The sequence below is a fragment of the Molossus molossus genome, unplaced genomic scaffold (assembly GCF_014108415.1).
Source record: "Molossus molossus isolate mMolMol1 unplaced genomic scaffold, mMolMol1.p scaffold_m16_p_13, whole genome shotgun sequence".
Lineage (NCBI taxonomy): Eukaryota > Metazoa > Chordata > Mammalia > Chiroptera > Molossidae > Molossus > Molossus molossus.
In genome coordinates, this window is record NW_023425348.1 from 81,918,416 (window position 1) to 81,934,031 (window position 15,616).

Below are 15,616 nucleotides of genomic sequence, written 5' to 3' on the forward strand. Positions count from 1 at the left end.
TCCCTTTGGTCAACTCTGAAGGAAACAAACAAGGCCTATATTTCTGTCTTTTAAGCTCACCTCTATCAAGGCCTTTACTCTCAATCTTCCAGCCTTTCTCGGAAAGAAAGGCTATTTCTTTAAAATAAAAAAGCTGCAGAAGATCACTCCAACTTAAAAGCCCCACACCTTGTACCAACTGTCCTCCAGATGTCCCCATGGCTTCCTCTTCTATAGAAAGGCCTACCCAGAGCACTAGTCTCTAAGTGGGTGGACCCATCCTAGGGATGAAAGGGGACCATGGGAAAAAATTGTTACAACTTATATTTTTTAATCTCATCCTTTTTAAATTTCACATTTTCTGTATACTTTATAACATATGTAAAATACTAGGCTCAGAAAATTATATTTAAATATACATTTATTGGTGGCCATAATTTTCAAAGTTTGGAGACTACAGGTTAAGAAGACTAAAACTAAAATAAGAGTCAGGAAAATTAGGATCTGACACTCACTCAAATTCTTGTCTCTGCCTCAGTTTTATCATCCATGACATAAACCGAGCCCTTTATACACTTATAAGACTATTATGAGAAATAATAAAATATTATAGGGCATGGTCTGAGCCATCCATACAAAATGAAAAGCATAAATGAATGCTATCAATGAGAAATACTCCTAACTTGGCTTGTTTAAACTTTGACTATACTATAATTTAAATAAGCAGCTACATACTCACTAACAGACCCAATTCCTAGAATTTTAAGGCTGGGCTTCAGCACTTCACTAAATGTGGGTCTAAAGAAGCATAAAGCACCTTAGATACAATCAGTGCATTTCTAGCATTATAAAGATTTTTTCTTAAAAACTTATATAATGAAAAAGTTATTACCTATGAAATAAAAAATTTAATTTAAAAATTACAGAGGTGAATTATGACTAATAACCTTACTAACAAGTTAAAACTCTCAAAGCCAGAATCAGATTATATTTAAAGTACATTATAAGGCCTTGAATGTGTCTTTTTTTTTATATAATGCCAGAAAAAAACAACAACAACATACATTGTTATTCAATAAATTACTGGCATGTCCAATAACTTACCTTGTTTTTATTTTTTTTTTAACTGCTTTTAAATATGCTGAGTTACCAGTATAGCATTTGGTGAGGGTTGAGTGAGTAAGGATAGGGACAGAGGTGAGGTCAGCCAACACTACTGCCCATTAAGATGTGAGTACCAGGACTAATTCCTATGCAGGGTATCTGTATGCTGATTAAGCAGTACTGGCTTGAGTTTCTATTAATTAAAACATTACAAGTATTTTCTTCATTTTAAAACGTTATTTTACATCCTGGCCAATTTGGCTCAGTGGTTAGAGTGTCAGTTCATGGACTGAAGGGTCTCGGGTTCAATTCCTGGTCAAGGGCATGTACCTGGGTTGCAGGTTAGATCCCCAGCCCTGGTCAGGGTCCTGTGAGAGGCAACCAATTGATGTGTCTCTCTCACATCAATGTTTCTCTCCCTGCCTCCAATCTAAAAATCAATGCAAAGATATCCTTGGGTGAGGATTAAATAAATAAATAAAAATAAAACAACTTTTTACTTTGTAAATATTGAATGAATGCCTCCTAACAACCCAGAAGAAAGACTACCAGTTAAAAAAAATTATCTGAAACTACATTTCTTCATAAGTAGCTACCAAAATAACCTAGCAGAATTTAATTTTGAAAATGATGCCTTTTAAATTACTTGTGTAGGACAGAAAACAATATTGTCATTTTAAATTGGTGAACATTTTTTTAAAGCTTTAAAAATAACAATGACCATCTCTAAGGTATTAGGCACACATAAAAAGTAGTTAAAATGCTTTTTGCCCATAGACAATAATCATTCTAGGGCATGAGGTTTATATCTGTTTTATTGTTGACACTATTACAGATGGGCCCCGTTTTCCCCCTCTTTGCCTCCCTCCACTCAGACCCTCCCACCTTTGCCACATTATTATCTGTGCCCATGTAGGTTTATAATCTTAATGTATAAATCTTACCCACCTCTCAACTTCCAACCCCACTCCCACCTGAGTCTTGTTTTCAAAAATAGCAAGTTTTAAAAATAGCCATCTGAAAAAAGTAGATTTCAAGAGAGTATTATGGTATAATTCTATTTATTTTTAAACATATATATATATATAATACATATTGAAATGTACAGGGAAATTTAAAAGCAGAATGAAAATAACTTAATTTTCTACTTTATATATATATATATAAATCTATATTGCTAGAATTACTTTCATAACTCAGATGCATTGCCTTTATAATATTTCTTAAAAGGATATACTTATCAAATCCTCTAAAATGTTGATAGTTACACAGGACTAACTGAAATAGTGAATGTAAACTATTTATTTGCATCTACTAAGAAAATATATAAAATAACCTACCATGCTCAAGTGCCCAACTTATATAACCTTTAAGTAAAAAAAGAAAGAAAGAAATAGACAGTAGCCCTGACCAGGTGGCTACTATCTGGGTTGGAGCATCATCCCCGTACATCAAAGGTTGTGGGTTCAATCCCCAGTCAGGGCACATAACGGGAGGCAACCGATCGATGTTTCTCTCACACATCAATGTTTTTTATCTCTCTCTCTCCCTCTCCCTTTCTCTCTCTCTAAAAATCAATGAAAACATATCCTTGGGTAAGGATAAAAAGAGAAATTGATAGCAGATCCCACTGCCTGCAAGGCACTGTGTTTGGTGATGGGCATATCCCAAATGCCTTCATGTCCATTCCATTCTAATGCAAACTATTTTCAAAATATTCAACCTAACCCAAACCAAAATCAACATGAAACATTCTCAAAATGATACTTCATCGCTGTGGCCATTTCAGTACATTACAAAATTCTTTAGTAATTCACTTTCTGTGAGGATTACATAGTTTAGTTCAGCATTATGACTTAAGAGGAGAGGCTCTGGAATCAAACCCAGGCTTGAATTTAGACTGTATCATTTGCTACCTATATGATTCCAGAAAGTCTTTATTTCCTCATCTGTAAAATGGTGGTAGGGTAGGCCGGCCAGTGTGGCTCAGTGGACTGAGTGTCATCCCATGCACTGAGAGATTGCTGGTTCGATTCCCAGTCAGGGCACATGCCCAGGTTGTGGGCTCGATCCCCAGTATGGGGCATGCAGGAGGCAGCCAATAGATGTTTCTCTCTCTCTCCCCATCTCCCCTCTTCTCTGTCTAAAAAAATCAATAAAAATATATTTATAAAATGGGGGTAGGGTAATAATAGTAAGTCCTCAGAATATTATTGTGAGAATTAAAATTAAATGAGATTCTATATATAAAAAGGATTAGCACTATACATAATACTCAGTAAATGTTGTTAGTGTTATTAATATTATAACAACAGATAACCCTAACGTATGACAACTGTTCACAATTTGTCAAACATTTAAAGTCCTATATCTATGCCATTTCTCTAAGAACAAATACAGATAATTTGTGTAAGATTATATAGTAACACACAAAAATGTTTTTCAACATCCAAGTCCATAATTAAAACTTTTCTTTACTACAACACACCAGTACATTTATGATAACTGTGTATTCAAATACACACACGTGCGCACACACACATACACATACCAATGAGTCAGCACATGCTTTCAAGAACTATCCTGTAACTATGTTACAAACTTGTCTACTGGCCATGGAGGGGGTATCCAGATCAGTAATTATGATTCTAACTCGTATACTTAAATTTTTTAAAATATTAACATTAATATGACATGGACAAATATCTTAAAATCCAGCCACCTATTAGCGAATTTAAAACCCCATTTATATATACTACTCTAGTCTAGTCTATAAAGTACGTTCTTGAGCATTACCTCACTTAATCCTGTTAACAGCACAGTAAAGCAGGCTTTTACCAGTATGCCCATTTTACCACTGGGAAAACTAAATCCCAGCAAGGATGAATTTCCCAAAAGTGTACAGCTAGTGACAGCACTGGTCTTAAAGGCAGGTCTTCTGACATCATCACAACTGTTTCATTTACACTGACCTGGAACATTTCATTTTTTAAAAAGACAAAAAATTGTGCTCAGTAATTTAGACATGTCAAAGGACTTTTTAGAGAATTACACATGTCTGCCAGTGTACTCTCATTTTCTCTCCTTATTTCCAACTTTAGTTATTTTAGGAATTTCACAAGTACATATAACTATAAAATGTAGGTAAGTAAAACTCATCCAAACCTGATTATTTCCTGCATTGGCCAATTAATGCCAGAGACTACTTTCCCCTTTTATCTAGCCCTTTGTATTTAACTTCTTTGTAATGACTGAATTTATTTCATTTTAATATTAGGTCTTGAAGAGACAACTTAATACAAAAGAAATCAAACCAGTCATAATGTGGTTGCATATCAGAGCGGATTCCATAAATTTAGACATGCCTAAAAAAATCTATTTAATGTCTAATATACAAACATTAACAAATTTCAGTTCACATTTATGGGGGGAGGGTAGTATTATTACAGTGGTTTGGTTTGTTGTGTAAACAAGTACTTCAATAATTACTACTAAAGGAAGAGTTTTCTTAAATGCATACAGCAACCCTTAGCAATAATATTCAAGGAACTCTACACAAGGGAAAAAGCTGGAGTAGACACTGGCCAAACAGGTAAGAAAGGCATTTCCCTGGTTCTGCATACACTCAAACTAAGGCACATATATCGAAACTTATGCTTAATTTTTTCAATATTCCCAGGTGTCTCTCTCCTCAAAAAGCTAAAAGGGACCAGCCATGCAGATAAAAATATCCTACAAATTCAAGAGCCTAAAAGAAGTTAGAGCAGTCAAAAAGAGAAAAAGAATATAAAGACATGTGATTTTTTTTAACCTAACATTTCAAGTCAACCCACAGACTTGAAACTACATTTTCTTTCTGGGGCTGCTCACTGGCCTCGATTACATCAATCCTCTAACACTGAATTGTGGTGATAGATTGGTTCATGCCTCTAAACACAACAGAATTTTTCCAAGGTTATACACACTGTGATGCGAAGAACATTTTTGCAGCATCTTATTTTCATTAATCAATTAGTTTGAATATTCTAACAGTGCAAACATTATGAACAAAGAAATTTTCATTATCTTCTAAACTTTCCAAAGTCAACCAAAGGCTTTGGTACAGTGGCAACAAGTACTGAATAGGCAGAACTGAATCTGGTCAAAATGCTGCTACTACTGGTTTGTTGTCTACTTTGGGCATATATCACTTAGGGAGAAATTAAGGTACAAATATATTTTATTTACAGCAAAAATTTCTAAGGAACTGCCACATTATTACCATAGCACCAAAATCTCAAGGTCTTGTTAAGAACAGCCTGGGCTTCTGATCAAATAATAATATAAAAAAGATAAGAAAAAATGTAAAGCATGGTATTTTTAAAAATTATTATTTTTTATCTCACCCAAGGACATTTTTTTATTTTTTGCATTTATCTTCAGATAGAGTGGGAGGGAGGGAGAGAGGAAGAGAGAGAGAGAGAAACATCAATGTGAGAGAGACACATTGAGTGGTTGCCACCCACATGATCCCAACCAGGGCCCGGGACAAAATGCAACCGAGGTACATGCCCTTAGCGACAACCGAACCCAGGACTCTCTGGTTCGTGGGCCAATGCTCTAACTACTGAGCAAAACCAGCCAGGGCAAGCATGGTATTTTAAAACAATAACTGCTACTGCTGCTGCTGCTAATTCTAAACATTTACTGAGCCTTTATTATGTGCCAGGCACTGTACTAAGCAGTTTCACAGATTTTAACATTAATCCCTGCAACAACACTCTGACTTTAGTTCATAAAGTAAATGTATTAGGACTCTCAGAACAGAAATTTAAATTTTATAAATGATAATACAAACAAATTATTAAAGAAACCTTACCCATTTTCTACCTTTCCGACTACACCTTTGAGTATTAAATTTATACTAAAACCATATTCATTTTCAGGACTCTGTCTTTCATTTAAAGAGTACTGTGATTCAAGATGCTGACAATACAGAATAAAAAAAAACTCTGAACTCAAATACTGACACACACACAAAACAAAACCCTTCCATCCAATTTTAAATATCTAATAACTGTCCTCATTCAAAGAAAAGAGAACAGCATATACATATCAGGCCATATAATTAGAGGCTTCTAATGCACATACTAGTGATCAGAAATGCTGTAATTATAGAGACCTATATCATCACAGACAAAAAAATTTACAATTGCTAAGTCAAGTTTTGAATAAATATACACACACATATACATATATATGTTATTTTACATATAAACCTTATAGTAGCTGATAAGAAAAACTAACTAATCTAAAGTAAACTAAAATACTAGGATGTTTCTGAAAACTCACTTTATGTTATCAGCAGCATAATAATCATATTAACAATCAAACTTTACTTAGCAGAAAGTTCTTAGAAGCTTGGGAAGCTGTGTATAAAATGGAGTAGACAAGAGGGAAGGGTTCCCTGTGCTGTTTAAATCAACTACAGGTCCCAGCATGCAACGCTCTAATCTAGAGTTAAGCAAAAAAATTGCAGTGCATCCTGGGACTTGTAGTAAGTAAACCACTTCCCTCTACCACAGTTAAGTTTCAACAAAGTCTCAAAACTATCTAGCACAATTTGACTAAGTCTTTATCAGGGTTAGTCAAATGCAGATCTAATTTGTTCTCTGCTCTGGCAGTTTCTTAGCACATAATGAAAAAAAGTATCAATTTATATTTAGCTCAACATTTTCACATTAGAAAAACCTTACACAGGATAAGCACATAAAAGAAATGCTTAAAAAGCAAAAAGTTTGATACAATTTTAAATTTATATTTAAAAACATAGTTTTTGAAACAATGTTCTTAGAGTTTACTTGGATCAGTTTCAAAGCTTTTTTTTTCCTACTCCCCAAATAAAAGATTTTTAATTGTTTTACCAGGTTTTCTCTTAACAATCTTTCAAGTTATGTTACATAAATAAATTTTCTTAAATAAAATTCTCATAAGAAAACATTTCCTATATTCTAATACTGCCCACTAGGAAATACACTCTTACAGTAATACATATACATACCACCACCACACACACCAAAAAAGAAAGAGTAAGTTCCTCACTTGTCAACTCCTTACTCAAAATTCAATCCCTCCATTTTCACCCTTCATTACACTTACACACACACACACACACACACACACACACACACACATTTCTGGAAAGAACATTTAGAAAAAATATTCCAATTATAGACCCATTTCTCTCATCCACTGCCCTCTTCTAAAAACACAAAGATTTTTTTAAAAAAAACTATCAATAACATGTCCAAACCCAAGCAGATAACTTGGAGCTGCAATCTATGTTTACACAATTCTCAAGACTGAAGGAGGAGGCTGGAAAAAAACGAAGTGCAATCTGCATCATGAGGCCTAACACAGGTGGTGGGTTATTTTCAGGCAACAGCACCTTCACAAACATGCTGTGGAATACAGTCCAAGAAATTCCTAACAAGAAAAGATAAGCTGGCAAACAAATTTAACACAATCCAGCTAAAAATCACCTGCAACACATGCTACTACATTTCACCATAAAAGTGACAGGCTACAACAGGATCTGAAGCTTCATCAATACAACATACTGTCCATAAGGCCAGAGATAGCAGTTGCCATGGTTACTATCACCCACTTTATCAGGAAATTATTGTCATTTCTCTTAAGTTTTGGGTACTTATTTAAAATTTAAAAAAAAAACAACACTTTAAGGGTCTGACTATTAATTGAGTGAAAAAGTCAACTGCTGTTTGATTTGTAAGTATGCTTCCTTAAAAACGCACATGGTTAACAATACTTGGATTTGCAGCAGAAAAAAATCAATTCCTTTCTGCTGTTCCTTCTCCTCAAGTACTGACAGTTTGTATTCTCAATGCAGCCAAAACAATAAAACAAAACCCATCTTTTTGGCTTCTGTGTTTAAGTTATTTTTCTCTCCTCGGCCCACAACTAGAATCAAATTAAAGCATAGATCATCAACCTGTTAGGCCCCATCCCCTTCCTATCTCCACATTACCAGTTCACTTTTTTGTCTACTTAAAAAAGCAGAAAAACACTCCTGTAGATGATTCAAAAATATGGAAAAAATAGTTTCCTTCAAAGAGACCTGTTCACTATTTTTAATTTTTTAAAAAGTGGGGGAGTGGTTTACAGTGTATTGGAGAGAGAGAAAAATGGAGGGGTATTCAAACTTCCAAACAAGTGTCTACTGTAAGAAAGTTGCTTTAGAAAAGTCCAAAGGATGACTAAACCTTACATATTATCTCTAAAAGAGAAGAGTTCACTACCACCCAAGTTTAAGACTGAAATGATAGACAAAAGTTATTCTTAAAAGTCTACTTCAACATTCTTACAAAAGATGACTGCTCAAAAATTTAATATACAAATAAGAATTACATGAAAGCCTATAAAATTATATGGCCATATACACACACAAACGCACAGAGAAGAAACCATATGCTATTTAAGAAATAATTATCTAGCCCTGTCTGGTTTGGCTCAGCGGTTAGAGCGTCAGCCTGCGGTCCAGAGAGAACAGGTTCGGTGCCCATTAACGGTCTGTACCTTGGCTACAGTTTGTCCCCAGCCCTGGTTGGTCATGCGGGTGGCAGCCACTCAAGGTGTCCCTTTCATATCGATGTTTCGCTCTCTCTCTGTCTCTTCCTCTCTCTCCCTCCGCTCTAGCTGAACAAAAAATGGAAAAATGTCCTCGGGTGAGGATAAAAAAAAATAAAATAAAAAACTATTTTTAAAAAAAGAAATAATTATCTACAATAAGTTTAATGCAGTTTTAACAAATTACCTCTTTTTAAAAAATCTCAAAGCTGCAAAAATACACACCTGGTAAAGTTAAAGTTATCAGAATATAATGTTATGCTCCTTAAGAATGCTTAGAACCTATAAAAAAGCCGATGTACAGAAGTTCTTGAGAAGTTAACATAAATCATTAATATTTCCCAGCACAGATTAATATGAAGATTCAAACATGTTTCAAGAAATCAGCTCTGAATAAATTCTGTCAAAGGTTAGATACCGAAAACTTGAACCTCTTCCTTTTCTCTCTTTGAATAGCAATTAAATACAAAAGCCTTTAGCAATAAGATACTAAACTTCAGTATTTCTTCAAGAAAAGCTTTAGTATTCACTGTCTGTGGGATAGGAAAGTTATTACCCTGAGCAGTTTCATTTTTATCTAAACAGTTAAAAGGTTTTCTCACTCTTCACAGAAACAAGTTTCTGTATTTAATTACTAATTGGGGCTATCTCATAAAAAAGTCACTTCTAAAATTTAAGATATTCTCATAAACACAGGGACTTCCAATTATCTATATTTTATTTTATTTCAGTCAAAATTTGTGAACAGTCTATTAAGAAAGCCACAACTTAGGCTCTGAGTGTTAAAGTTTTGAGTTATTTTTGCACAAAAATATTTCAGTGTACTCCTCTAGATTTGAGTAGTCATTTCCTCATGCATCCCTCTAAAACAGAAAAAAAGACAGAGATATACATATGTACCTACTACTAATGCATACAAGTATACATATTTTATACTTTGCAATAAGTTTAAAATATTCACTTAGTAAGAATTTTTCACACAGCAGAATCAATCAAAACCTTAACCGTGTGACATGTTACTCTGTGTGTTCATAAGAGTTTACAGAAGAATCAAGAATTTAAATATTCACTAAAATCAACTACTATCACATCAATGGAGAAATGAAGAAAAACTTTAATAGGGGATACACATTTCACAGGATCTACAAAAGGAAAAGTGATCTTTTTCTTGAATTATGAGAAACTGCCTAGGCAGCATTTTTAAAACAAAGCTTCAAAACTGTAACAAAGAGCTTTTTGGTAACCACAGCTGTATTAAAAAAAAAAATCATAAGGTGTTCGGGATGCAATTTTAATGCACTCATTTCCCACATGATGTGGAGAAAGTTAACATTTTCAAACAGAAGCTTCTATGTATTAATTAGTTACCTATCTCAACAACTTAACATCTGCATGGCTTCTGACAATTTACAAAGAATGTTCACATGTATTATCTCATTTGATCTTACTGAGAAAAAGTACAGCATTATGCCTAGAAAACAAACAAAATTCAAAGCAGGTTTATCAAATTTTCTATACATTCCTAAGTTTTTAAACTTTGACATAAAACTTTACAAGCCACCAAGTAGCATATTTCCAGTGATAAATCAATTCACCCAACACTAAAAAGAGTTTCAAACGACCATGTGCTATAAATGCTATGAAACTACTTTTATCTTTATGGAGTTATTGTTAAGTGTTACTAATGGACATATCATCAGCAATGATCTATACCCACAGATATAACTTTACTTAAAGTTCAAGAATCTCGGTCTTTGGAGGCCAATTCAAATACATCAACCATATGTATTTATAAAACTGATTGCCTAAGAATTTATCTATTAGGGTAACTGTCCACAGATTTGAGAAAAAAATAAACACAAAAAGTGTAAAGTTTTCTCCATACAATATCTCCCTTTCCAAAATCTCAAGTACTCTAAATTCTATTTGTATTAATATTATAAGAATGATCACAAAATATCCCAAGTATATCAACTACTTTTGTTTATAGCCATTGTACATTATACAAGACTAACTCTTCTTCAAAATAAAATAATTCTAACAGCATTCTGTTACTAGGTGCAGCATCCTTAAGGTATCCACAATAACAATTCTACTTTGTGTAATATTGTAAGCAAGTAAAAAACAGTGAAATAATAGTTTTAAATAGCAAATGTAATTTATTAACAGAATTTTTAAATGAACTTACTCAAAATCTTTCTGGAACTTTAGGGTGTTAATCCTGTTGCTTAGTTGAAGCTAAGTAGAGCTGTAATAAGTAGCAAGACCCTCAAAATTCAGAGATTTGCTTTATCTTGCTGTAGCACCTCCTACTGGATAGCATTTAGAGCTCTTCATGTAAGCAGAAGAAGATTATTTCTGAGGCAGCTCCTTCCAAATGATTGAATGGGAAAAAGGATGGACCCTTCAAAGCTAAAAGAAATAGGGCCCCATCCATCACTTATACCTCTTAAAAATAAAATCTGGCATAGGCAGGAGTCTTTTTAATCTATTACTATTCCAGTTCCATAAAGACCTGCCAGAGTCCAAAGTGCAAAATGCTTAAAGAAAGCTTGTAAAATTATCTAAAAACTATAAAAAAACGTCAAAAGCACTCAAGCAAAAATACTATTATGGCCAGTCAGATTGCAAATACTGTTATGTTAACAAAAGCATAAGTCTGATATAAAACACCTGGAATATTTTTAACATGTTAGCCAAAAGATGGTGTTTTGAGAATTTTCTGCACTATTACTATGCTCCTCACTTAAAGATAGTTGTACATCTATGAAAGTTTTAAGTACAGAAATTCTTTTATAAACATGAGTAATTACACATAAAAATTTCCTCTTTGCCATTAAAAGATATGTCCTGAGATTTTAAAATGCATTCTTCTAGCCCCTACAGCTCATTTTAAGCCCATGATATAGACCCCCACATACAAGTGGAGACAGAAAAATAAAATAGGCAGGAACTTACCAAAATCAAAATGAATAAGTCTTTCCAGTAAAAATGAAGTAACAGTTTCCTACAAAACCGTGAAACCAAATAAATTGTGAAACTTAAAAAAGGGGGGAGGGGGCTAATCTTCAAAACCAAAAAAAAAAATCTGACCTATTTATTTCTACTGCCCAAACATGAGTGAACACCAAATGTAAACAAACAACATAGACACTGAAAAGCACATTTAGGTCTAAGCCCCAATTTCAGTCTCTTTAACAGGCCCTCAATGAAGCTATAGATGTTGATGAGTATCCTCTATAAAAGGAGATATTCCAGCTCCCTGCCATAAAGAACCCCTATAAAGTGTGTCTATGAAAAGGCTTCCTTCCTAGAGTGCACACTGCTTAAAAAAAAAAAAAAAACTTTCATCAGCCCAAATTAATCTGGTTCTAATATTCAGCTATCAATTATTAATACATAAATGTTCTTCCTCTTCTAAAGTCCCCAGCTAAAGCATCTACATTCCTAACACCTACTAGGAACAAAAAGGAACAGCTAACTCCTCGGCTATGGGGCAAATCTTTGAAATCCAAAACACAGCCACAAAGTTCACTGTCAAGGCCAGTACTGAGGCCCACACAGGCCCGGACCTTAACTCACATTTGAAATTCTAGAGAGCCATACATGCAGAGACATCATTTAAAAACAACACAATGTGGACGTGCAGAGTGAGATCCTCTACTTCAAGACCTAAACAAAGAATATTTCAACATATGACCGGAATATGATGACACCAGATTCATCAATGAAAACAAAACCTGACTACCATTAGCAGTCATACCCTCATCTCAACAACTCAACTACTTAGAAATCACTCTCGGCACATCTGCACCCCACAACCGGCGTGTGGCCTTCTCCGGGGGTGCAAGCCACAGACAAAGTTGAAAGGAGACATTCTTCCCCTGGTGCCCAAATCTCGATTATCAACCCCTCCCCTACCAGTGCCACCTTGCTGCTACCCACCATCACGAACGTGGTCAGGGAAAAAAAAGAAATCCTAACAGCACCGCTCAGCAGAATAAAGAGACCAAAGAGAGGATGACGAGAAGTGTTGGGAACTGCGTGCACGACGGGGCTGGACCAAACGGAAAGAGTCCCACTCCGCGCGCCCCTCCCCCCGGCGGGGGCGCGGGCGGGGGAGGGGCAGCCGCGGCCCCTCTCTGAGCGGCCTGCCAACCCTGGCCCGCGCGGGGTCCCGGGGGCGCCCCACGGCCGCGGGCGGCGGGGGCGAGTGCGGGAGGGCCGGCCCCGGGGTGAGGGGTGCAGGCAGACTCTCCGGAATAACAAGTTGCAGAAGAAGAAGAATAAGCGGAATTTCCCCAACGCTTCTCCGGCCACCCAAGACAAATGCACCAACACACACACACACACACACACACACTCGGGCCCGGCAGCGTCAGCAGCCGCAGCTATTTTTTTTAAAGCAGATCCCTCAGTCACCAAACAAGATGGTTTTCAAAAAAAAAAAAAAAAAAATTAAATAATCATAATAAAAAACTTCCCCCCGACAGCATCCTGGGGAGGGGGAGGGTGATGAAAGAGCCAAGGCGACCATCCCCCGGCGGAGGGACAGACGAAGGGGGCGGACGAGGCTCCGAGCCCCCCGCCCCCGCCGGCGGCCCCCTCCCCGGCCCCCCGCTGGGACAATGTGACGCCCCCTCCCCGCCACCCCCGGCGCGCCGCCTCTGTCACCCGCTCCGGCCCTGCACTCAGCGTCCAGGCTCCCGAGGCTGCTCATAAACTTACTTCCAATTTATCCTGGGGAGGGGTGGAGGGCAGAGGGGAGGAAGGGGGGGGAGACAAGGTTTTTCCATTGTCTTTTTTTAGGGGGGGAGGAATAGGAAGGGCACGCAGGGGGGCGCCCCGAAGGGGAAGTTATTGCTCAAATCTCAAGTTGACTGCGGGGTCCTGGAGAGAACACCCCCCTTTACCTCCTCCCTCCCACACACCCCTCCCCTCCCCCCACAACAAACTCCAGGCAAGCAGCCCCTGTTCCTCCCATAGACAAACACCAGAGACAAGACAGAGAGAGGGAGAGAGAGCAGGGGGGGGAGAGGGAGGAGGAGGGAGGGAGGGGAAATAGACTACTCAAGAAAAAAAAGAGAGGAGAGTGAGAAGAGAGAATGGAAAAGCTGGGATACTGCACCCTCCTGCTGCTGGCTGGCTGTCCCCCCTGGCAGCTGGAGGCAGGAACTCTGAGCAGGAGAAGCAGGAGGAGGAGGAGGAGGGAACTCTTCTTCATGGGGAGGGAGGGAAGAAGCTGGAGCTGCTGCTGCTGCTTCTGCTGCTGCTCTGGGCCTCTCGCACTTTTTAGATATTAGTGTGTTAAGATGGTAGGTTGTTCCCTTCTCCCTCCTCCTCCTCCTCCTCTCCTCTCCCTCTCCCTCTCTCACTCACTCACACTCTCTCTCTCTCTCTCACTCTCTCTCTCTGGGCTGTTTCTTTCCTCCTCTTCCCCAGGCAAAGGGGGGTGGGGAGGAGGGGGTGGGGGGGAGGAACTGGATCCTCCTCCTCCTCCAGGAGGGACACACACAGGCCCCGGGCCGGAATAGGAGGGGGGAAATCAGAGCAGCAGGAGAGAAACTGTGGGAGACAAACAAGCCCAACTCTTCATCCTCCTCCTCCTCCTCCTCTCAGCAGCAGCAGCGAGCACCACCAGCCCATTCACCACCCGGCCCCGGGCCGCAGCACCTCCGCCGCCTCAGCCCGGGAATCCCTCCGCCCAGGCCCAGACACACTCGCCCGCGCGGGAGCCCGCCGCGCGGCCCCGCCGGCCCGCCGCCGCCGTGCGCGTCCCCGCCGCTCCCGAGAGCCGGGCGAGAGGGACTGGGGCTGGGAAAGCGGGGACGAGGGCGGGGGAGAGGAGGCACTGGGGTAGAGGGGCACCGCGGGGAGGGAGGGGGCAGCCGGGCGGAGTTGTACGGCGGCCGGTCCGGGTCCCCGCGCCTCCACCCGCCGCTCCCTGGACGCTCGGGCCCCCCCGGGGGCGACGGGGCGAAGGCGGGGGGGCGGCGGGGGCCCGCGGCGGCGCTCGGGCGGGCGGACTACTTGACGTGTCGGTGCGGCGAATTTATTTCACTTTGCCTAAGGAACGGGGTGTGCTGCGGCCCCCATTGCCTAGGGAAAAAACCCGGATGTAAAGTGAGTGAAACTAAACTAGAGTGAAGTAGGGCAGCAGCAGCCAAACTCCAGTGCAGCGGCGGCGGCGGCGGCGGCGGTGATGGGGCTGAACACGGAGCGGCGGCGGCCAAACTCTGCTGCCGCCGCAATGATGGGCCGGTGCAGCGCTGCAGCTCGGCTCCCGAGTAGCTGCAGCCGAGGCGAGGCCGGAGCCCACTGCGCCCCCGCCCCCCCAACTCCGCGGCCGGAGCCCAACTCCCCCTCCCGCCGGCAGGAGCTGCAAAGGGGCTCCGGAGCGGCCCCAACTCCCTCCAGTGCAACAGCAGTTTTAGGGCGGGTGGGAGCCGCGAGGGCAGGAACGATGAGAAGCAATGGGGAAGCACTGCAATGAGGGAGCGTGGTCCAGGCAACAGGAGAAAGATGCAACCTCAAGTCGAATGCAACATGCAATCCCCGGCCGCCGCTCGCCGGCTCCCTCCCCTCGCCACCCCGCCCCCTTTCCAAATAACTACCCTTGAACCACTTTATTAGCCGTACTTAGTCCCACACTCGCTTCGGGGAGAGGCGGGGGACGGGGTCCTTCGCTCACCTTTATTTATTGCTGCTTTCTTCCCCCCCCCACTCCATGTTTTTTATTCCTAAGTTCTTTTGTTCTAAGGGGGATGATGGCATTTACTTTTCTGCTTTGTGTAGCAGGGCAATCACTGGGAATCGGCCACGTATAATCCGGCGGTTTGTCATATTTTATTAGTGAAAGTATTTTATGCGTATTCTACCTCCAAGGACTGTAACATGGAGAACTGCA

At 39.7% G+C, this 15,616-nt stretch overlaps 1 protein-coding gene across 2 annotated transcripts in view; it reads right to left on the bottom strand.

Annotated features, from left to right (window-relative positions):
• PHF21A (PHD finger protein 21A) overlaps nucleotides 1-14,096 on the bottom strand; it is a 170,709-nt gene extending 156,613 nt beyond the window's left edge. Inside the window, exon 1 of one of the 2 annotated variants that reach the window (XM_036259785.1) lies at nucleotides 13,838-14,096. The gene's annotated coding sequence lies outside the window, so the exon portion shown is untranslated. Of the gene's footprint in view, nucleotides 1-488; nucleotides 500-13,837 lie in introns of those variants that run through there. The other variant, XM_036259783.1, reaches the window with a different exon arrangement.
• Nucleotides 14,097-15,616: the final 1,520 nt, after the last annotated feature.